Here is an 8,988-nt window from a genome sequence, read left to right on the forward strand (position 1 = left end):
GGAGAAAAGGCCATAGATTAAGGGTGGATAGATCATCTAAAATGTAGTTAAATGCAGTCAAAGTGTGGGCTCCAGTTTGACTGTTCTTCGAAATATGATCATTCTAGTAAATTTCGTCGAAAACCCGACTTTTCATCTAAATTTGCTATTTCTCCACTTTCTATTACTCAAAACACAAATGTGACTATATTTTTAAAATACATATTAACTTTCTTATAAGATAGGATAGTTTTTGTTGGCAAATGTACCCTTTCAAACCCAACATAGCCTCTGAAAGAATAAGAAGATCTGAAATTCCATACTTCTTGGTATTACTCAATGGTGCTCACGCAATGAATTTCTCAGCTACCTCTTTGGGGATTTCATCAATATAGCCCTATTTAATATACTTTTAAACGGTATGGTCTATGGTTCTTTCTTCCTGAAATACTCTGTATAATAGATATGTAAATATCAATAGATAACTCAATACTGCTTCCATGTAGTGCCTTCAAATGACACATTTGTTTATTGGATTATTATAACGTTGATAACTGATGTTGGTGATATTATCACTTATTCAATTCTCGTTTTTGTTTCCGTTTAAATCTTATCTGCCCCTCGCCATTTACTGTTGGAAAGTGGGGTTGTTCGCATTATTTGCATTGCGTGACTCTCCAGCACTTAATCAAAGCTATTAACATAATCGCACCCCACTACAGAGATTAACTTTTGGGTTTGCCTATCCGCTGGCCTTAACCTTGATTGCCTTGCAGCCTTGGACTTGTAACTTTGATTATTGTTATTGGATTTTTATGGTAAAATTCCACTGAATTTAGTTGCATTGAAAGCAGAGGAGTTTTAGTATACAATCGGGTAGATTGCAGACAATCAGCGGATATCCGTTGTGTAAATCAAAAAATTTGTGAAGTTAAAAAATAGTTCACCTAGTCGGTGTATTATGATATCTTATTGTGATCTCGATTAAACCCTAAGCCTGCGCCAACTGTGTTCTAATATCTTTTTTACTTTTCGAGATATGTATAAGAGTCCGATCTATTTCCGCGATTTTGAGAGTATGTACCTAAGTAGTCTAAAATAACCATACTTGAGTTTAATATAGGATTCATATTATTCATAAAAAAGCGCGAGAAATTTTCTAAACTGCTAATATCTCGGTAATCTATTGACTAGTTATTTTAAAAAATGCCTCAAAATATATAATTTGTTATCAAGAATCCACCCCTGAGTTTTTCGCATTACATATTTGAAAATCACCCTGTATATTAAAACATACCCTAAACTTTTTATTAATATTATTACCTCTGGCGGCATCTATAGGACATTGATCGAATGAAAGCTTGCAATTGATCCATGTGGTGGGCCATCTTGGTAATAAGGTGCTATTCATGAAGGAATCTGCGTTGACAATGCAATGTTAATATAACTCATTCATAGATGGCACTTAGTGTGTTGGTTTTTTATTTGAGATTATTATCATACTGAAATCATTAATGACGGATGGCAAGACTAATTAATCTTATAACTACTCAGGTATTGAGACTATCATGCTTAGTCACCGAAATCGTTTTATTCCTCGGAATAGTGAGCGAATTAGACTTTTTCAATGCATTTTTTACGTGTTTTTATACGAAATTCGACATTAAAAAAAAGGGATTTTGCGTATAAGTATTTATAATTACAATTAGTTTGTTACCTTTGTGGGGTTGTTCTTAATCCTTTTTTCTAAAAGAAACCGTCTTATTGTAAACTGTAAACAGACAGCTTCCACCAATTGACTCATCATATCTTCTTGTAAAATATTTCTTTTAAAATTTTGAAGAGTATGCTGACATATCTAGACGTGCGACATTACCTTTGTTCATCGTCCACATCGAAAAACCCTAAAGAAATATTTGAATGAAACTGATTTATTTGCTGACATATGATGGACACGGACTGGCCCACGTCAAAGAGGAGCCTCAGTCGTCAGCTACCAGAAACCCACCGAGTTCGGAGAAGAGATATCCAGCTAAAAGAGGCAGACAGCTACACGCATAGCGACCCTACTACGACTAAATGTTGTTAATTCAGATAATGAAAATACTGTAATACGTTACTATAAACGTTTTTCCTGCATTTTACATTTAAGCGATTTAGTAAGGGTCGGTAGGAGAGTCTGTAATAGACGCTGAAAAAATAATTCACGCCAAAATATGGCTGCCATATTATGATACCGCTTTCCCTCGCTTAATGAATACGCATAAACAAATGCTTCCAATGTCGTCTAATCGAACTGCATAAGTTTTATGAACTCTATACCTGTTTGCTCGTTGGTTTTTGAAAGGGTGTTTTCGAAAAATGAGGACATCACAATTGATAGCTAGGTATGGCTTTGAAATTTGAAATCTTTTGTTGAAATGTCGGAGAAGTGGATGGGTGTTTGTATACAAAAACGTCATTATCGGGGCAATTGTACATATATTCCTTTTGTTGGGAAGGGAAGGAATCTTGATGTCTGCAGGGGCTTAAATCGACGTCAGGCATATAAGACGGTCAGCAATATAAAGAATATTTATTCGAATATCTAAAATGTAAGCAAAATTTAAAATCCGAGATGATTCAAGCAATCGATAAGATTTTTTTGTGGATACAGAAGAACAATAATTTTATTTGCTTGGAATTTTTGGACGTTTACTAAAGCTTTGTTGTGTGGTCCTTGTTGCAAACTTTGAGTATAGATTGCTCTTAATGATGAAAACAATTTAAGCATGAACTTGTTCGCAAACGTCTGATGTCCATTATGCAGATTGCCAAAGTTAAAAATTTATTAAGTTTTTGTTATTAATTTACTAAAAATTTCGGGTTAATGCGGATTAGTTTAGGTTAGGCGAAAAGTTCCGGTTCGGAGAAGGTCTTTTTCAATTCCGAGTTTTTAGTGGATAGGCGCCTCTTACACTATCCGGCCGACAAAACATCAGGCAGGGTGTTTTTAAAAGAATTTCCTCGTGACAAAAAAAAGTTTAGGTCAGTTCAAGTTAGTTTAGGTCCACTTCGGGCTGTGTGGACTCCACACCTGATTTTAGAGGAGAATATTCCACCATGTGCGAAAGAAAACCTGCCGACGTCTTCATTAATACCTTCAATAATTGTCTTATAAATGGTGAATTTCCTGAAATATAGAAGACATCTAAACTGATTCTATTGAAAAAATCGAAGAAGAATTAGTGAGTACCCACAATCGACATCATAACCTACTGACCAATTTGCCTATAGAAACGTTGGGAAAAGTCTTGGAGTCACTATTAACAGCAGACCTAGAGGAACAGATCGAAAGGAAAATTCTGTTTAGAGACGAAGTACGGAATTCGGAAAGGCAAATCTACAATATACGCTGTTTGTCTTGTCTAAAAACTAATCGACCGGTTTAATACAACAGCACAGAAAATTTTGTGTTCTCATCCTTTTGGGCATTAAGAACACTTTCAATCCACCTTCATGGAAGAGTGTGGTTGAACAGAAACATGTGCTTGATAACCAACATTGCTGAAATAGTAATAAGATTATATGGGGTAATCAACCATTTGACAAGAATATTAGCAAAAATTGGAGTACCCAAATATTCAAAGCGAGTGGTACTAGGAAAAACCATGCAATCAGTAATCTGTATGGGGCGGCAGCTCGGAAAAGGACCATGAATTGCAAGAAATACCGGAACCTATTACAGGGGTTAACAGAAGACTGGCACGGATGCTCATCTCTGTATATCGAACCAGCCCAACAGCGGCAATAGTGGCAATCATTCGTTCGTCGCCAATTGATCTGCTCTTGGAAGAGGGATCACAGCTCTATCCACATGTTGGAGCATATCAGGAAAAGAAAATTCAATTCCCAAACGAAACTCTAAAGAAAAGGCCACAGCAGCAGCGAGAATATACAGGATGGGTAAAAATGGGCAAATGCTTATAAACAAGACACGGTGAAATGGACCATTATCTTACCTAAGCAAGAATTGGATGCGCTGAATTCGGCATCTGAAGAGGATCGGCAGACAGGCTGAGGATAACTGTTGGTACTGTCAGAAAATGGACATTCTTGAGCACCGCACTTTCTACAGCGACTAATTATGGAATGAACAGCTAACTGACAGCTGCCACTGCCGCTGTCAGTACTTTTACTGTCATTATTGGAAAGCGATTGAAAAATTGAAAAATGTCTGGACAAATAGTGAATCTAATTTTATTTGTCCGGATCTGCTAAATGTGTTTTGTGTTATTAGCGGTTATTAACCAAATTGTCCGTTTTTAAAAATAAACATAAATGGCATTTATCAAAATTGCAAATCAGCAGTGTAAAACAAAATTGCGTCTGCGACTTCAAAAAGCCTGCGGCAGCAAAAACAAAAAAGTGTCGCCCTCATCTCACCCTCCCACCCACAACTCTCCCCTTTTGTTCCCTTTCAGCGTTTGGCAAAAAAAAGTCACACGAAACAAAAGACAAACTTCTGACAGCACGCTCCGGGTACACCTTGATTTTATAATGTTTTGAATAATTTAAAAGGCGTATTCCTAAATATAGCCATAAAATTAACTAAGGATCGCTCCGTCGTTCCCCCCGCGGGGCGGGAGAGGGCGCTCGCCTGAAAAGGTATCAAGAAACATTTAATAATTCATTCCTCAAAAGGTCTGACAAAACAAGAGCAAAGTGACAGTGAGCCCGCCCCTGATATCTGGGGACCCCAAGACAACTTAGGGACTAGACAAATTGCATCACGCCTTAGCGTAGATTTGTGACCAATCAGAGCGCGAGAACTGACGCCATATTGAGCGCGGGGAAAGTGGCGAACGCAGCGCCGTCGCGGAAAAAAACCGAATTACGTCAGAGAGTGCGATTGTCGCGGGAAGGAATACGCGCGGCTGCGATCGCTTTCTACTAAAAATTACGAAAATCGATCGCGAAAATCGATACGAAAATTTAGTTTTTGGAAATTACGTGCCGGCGGAGGTTCCTCTGTGGTTCTGCGTACGCAAAACATGGAAAAGTGACGAGTGAGCGGGAATTTTTCACTTTTTGGCTGCCGTGGTCATGGAGCGGACTTGCGGCGTGAGGGCTTGATGATGGTGTTGGGGGTCAGAAACTTTATTTCGGACTTTGAGTTGTAAACAATGTAAATGGAAAGACGGTCGATTTTTGGACTGCTTGTTTAGTTTGGTGAGTAGACAATTGTCCCCGGTACAACCATTGGGCACTGCCAAGAGGGTCATGTGTAAGGTCAAAGACGAAATATGCTAGTAGAAAGAGATTTAATTGCACTGATTTATTACTCCCTCGCTCGTCATGTATAAGTAATACAGATGAAGAGATAGAATTGTGCTTAAAAGTGTCAACATTCTTACCCTCTTCTACATCAACTACATTTCTGCACCTAGAACCTTTATCCTTAAATCACAAACTTCAATTATGATTTCTTCTGCTGACAATAGCTTGATTTTATAATTCGCTCAATTTATGGTTTTTGTTGTTTTTCATTGCTTCAATATTTCAGTTTTTCGTAGACCCAATTAAATGCCTTCAGCCCACCTCTATTTGCAGGTAAGCTGGACATTTTGGTATATAAATAACGTCGAATCGAATTAGTATGCAGTAAAAACGGAGTCATAATTTCAAAAGCCTCTTTTGTTCAGTAATGCTCATTTCCGAGTTTTATTTCAAAAATGGCTGATAATTATGGTCATGGCCATAGCCACGTGTAACTGGCCCATTTATTTGACCTTAAACCTTGCCTTAACTTGACCATAAAATGGTAAAGTATTGATGGTCAACATGTCTTTATGTCGCAATATGGTCAATATGTCCGTCATTATCAAAGGGTAAACGACTGAAGCGTTTCTCGAGCTCACCACCCATAATTCCTGACTTTTTACCACTTTGAAAAATTTGAGCGCCAATATCTCGGGAGTTCACGGAGCAACTGCCTCAAAAACAAGTTTTAGTTAATCGCCTCAATGCGCTTTAGACAGGATGGACAATAAGTTTGGAATACCGCCAATATCTCAAAAAATGTTGAGCTAACGAAATTTAATAAAATAATTAAACAAAAATGCTTCGGATTTTTAGAGCTTCGCGAGACCGAGCCTTCAGGGCTTGCTTTTATTTTCATGTGATGTTTGAGAATCTCTCGGGGAGTACATCGATTATTAATTGCCAAAAACCTCGGGAGTTTGCATTGGCCAAGCGATATTAATCTTGCCGAAATGAGAATGAATAGTACACGGACGGCTTTCCCGCATGGGAGACTCTCACATGACACATGGGAATAAGGGTCTTGTGGTCTTGATCTCGGTCTTGGTCTTTTGTATCGAAACTGAAACCGAGACGTACCTAATCTCGGTCTTGACTTCGCAAAAGCCCAGATAAGTAAATGTAATAAATCAGACATTTGGTCTTAAGTTTTGGTCCCTATTATGAAACTGAGACCGAGAATTATGTGGCATCGCATCAAAAACTTCTGGGTCAGAATGCCGTGAATCACTGGAACTGATTGTCTAAAATAAACTTTCCATTCGGGACCGAGACTTCTGAAAGTTTCGGTTTATAGTCTCGGTCTGGCACACCAAAACCGCAGCGAAGTCTCAGACTTAGTCTCGAAGCAAAAATTACGGTCTTGGTTTCGATCTTGTATGAAAATGATGTTCGACTAGTGTCATGGCTTCGTAAAGTCCTAGAATTGTTACATAAGGAAGAGAATAAGCGTAGTTATTTTTTACGGAGTACCCTGTATATTCATTCAATGGAGTTTATTAAGGTGATTGGGATCATATATGGTTGTTTTATGTTAATTATTATAAAAAGGTTGGAAATAACTTTCTTCTGAGTCATCGACCCACGTTACCCCCTAACAAGGCGTCCCTGACGCTTACTCGTTATCTTCCCAGGAACTCAACATTTTCAATGAGCATTTTTAGTCATTATTTTTATGCAACCCCCTTCATCAAAATGGGATCTTTACTTAGCGCTGCTGTAGGAACATTTTTTTTATTAGACAGTATTTTAGTTTTAAGGACCTCATTACCAATCTTAGGTTTTTTACTCAGTAAAACAGTTGGAATTAGCAAATTAAAACGAAGAAGAACGCTGACTGAGGGCTACTGACCAGGACCTATAGGAGGAAACTTAAGAGGGGTATTCCTATCTTCGAGCAGAACCTTAAGGACGCCAGATTCAGATTCTTGACAGCTTCTGAACATGCCCATGAGCCTTTGGACATCTCGAAGTGAATGTGACAACAGCAAAGTCCAAGCCTCTAGCGAGAGCTCTAAATTCAGACTCAAACGTGATTCTAAGAATTTACTTTCAGATACTTCAGGGACAACGATCATCAGTATCATTATATAAAGATAAGTAGAGGCTGTACAGTTTTATTTAAAATGTTTTAATTTCTCCGAGTTCGCTTGAGGTCTTAATGATAGAGCGGATGCAGCGTTCTGATGGCAGTACGCTGACAGCTCACTTAAGGATGTTAGGAAAAGTGAATTTTAAGGACTCCTCTAAGACTTCAGGACTTCAGGCGAAGAAAAGTTGCGATAAATTAATTGTTAAAAAGCTGTTGCCAAAAAATGATAATGATTTATCGGAAATTAAAAATTATTCAACGATGAAACTGCTCATTCAAATCTAAAGAGAGTTCTCTCGAGAGCAAACTGCGAATGTAATGGAAAGCCATAAGGGAAAATTCTCTTTTTCTACAAAAGCTCTTCTTCAAGGAATCTTTCTGCACAATTCAGCGAATAATTGAACAATGCTCTTCATTTTGCAAAACACTAATAGTAAATCAACAAAACTTCGTATTCGCCACATCTTTGTCGCGACACTGGACTTCCTGCAGCACATCCTGAAATTCGTCATGTAACTTTTGAATCACCCTGTATGCCCTAACTTAATTTTGAGCTCCACACTCTAATTCGTTACTGCAACATCTAGGCATCTTTTCTCTTTCTTCCTCACAGTACGAATTTTGCACCATTGGTCCTCTTTGCTATTCACATCAGTCATTCGACCAAACTTTATTAGCTCTTCGGGCTGGATATACAGGGTCGAAAAGGTAGAAAATCATAATTATAAGATCTCAGAGATTTCTTAGGGACTGAAATTTCATTGCAAAGTGCCCTACCATAGACCAAACCGCTTCTGGAGCGGGGAAATCAAGAATACTCGCACATGGACTGGGGTTGAAGACCGAAGAAGTGGCAATTAAATGATATCGTTAAAGCCATTGTGCTGAGAAATAATTGACGTCTGTAATGTTATGTAAACGAAGAATACAGTTTTTTCATACGTTACTAGTGTAAATTATATTGGAGCTATCATGTAATCTAGATCGAAAAACGACTATGTATAGGCAATTTAATTTTCCACACGAAAGCATAACAGAATTGCATGAATTTTAACTATATTAAACGACTTGTTTATGTCTTACACCTAGGTTGGAAATACATAATTGCATATCCTAATAATAATTACTATGCATTCATTATATACACGTTTATGTGTGTTGCCCCAAGAAGGTACATAGTGCAATTTTTTGCACGTTTGACACAAAACCGATGCATTCTATACAGGGTGATTCCAAAATTGGATATATCCTTTCACTAGCGAATAGGGCTTCAAAAAATAAGATTTTTTTTCTTTTGGTGCTTTTTCGGAATATCAACATCAACGGAGATACAGGGTGTCAAATTTTTATTTAAAAAATTAAAATTTATTAACAATTGCCGAACCATTTGAGAAAATTAAACATCTTGTAGGTGTTAGTGATAGTCAAATTGCACTGGAATTATCACTTCGATTATTTTTACCAGAAAACAAGTTTAAACAACTTTTTAGTTTTGACTAAATATCTAAATAACAACTAAATATACTTTTAAAAAATATGAAAATCAAAATTAAAATTTAATTTAGTTTGAATAACGTGTTCAAAATGAACTCCGTTTTTTTCTACGCATAGTTGAG

The sequence above is a fragment of the Euwallacea similis genome, chromosome 2 (genome assembly GCF_039881205.1).
Source record: "Euwallacea similis isolate ESF13 chromosome 2, ESF131.1, whole genome shotgun sequence".
Lineage (NCBI taxonomy): Eukaryota > Metazoa > Arthropoda > Insecta > Coleoptera > Curculionidae > Euwallacea > Euwallacea similis.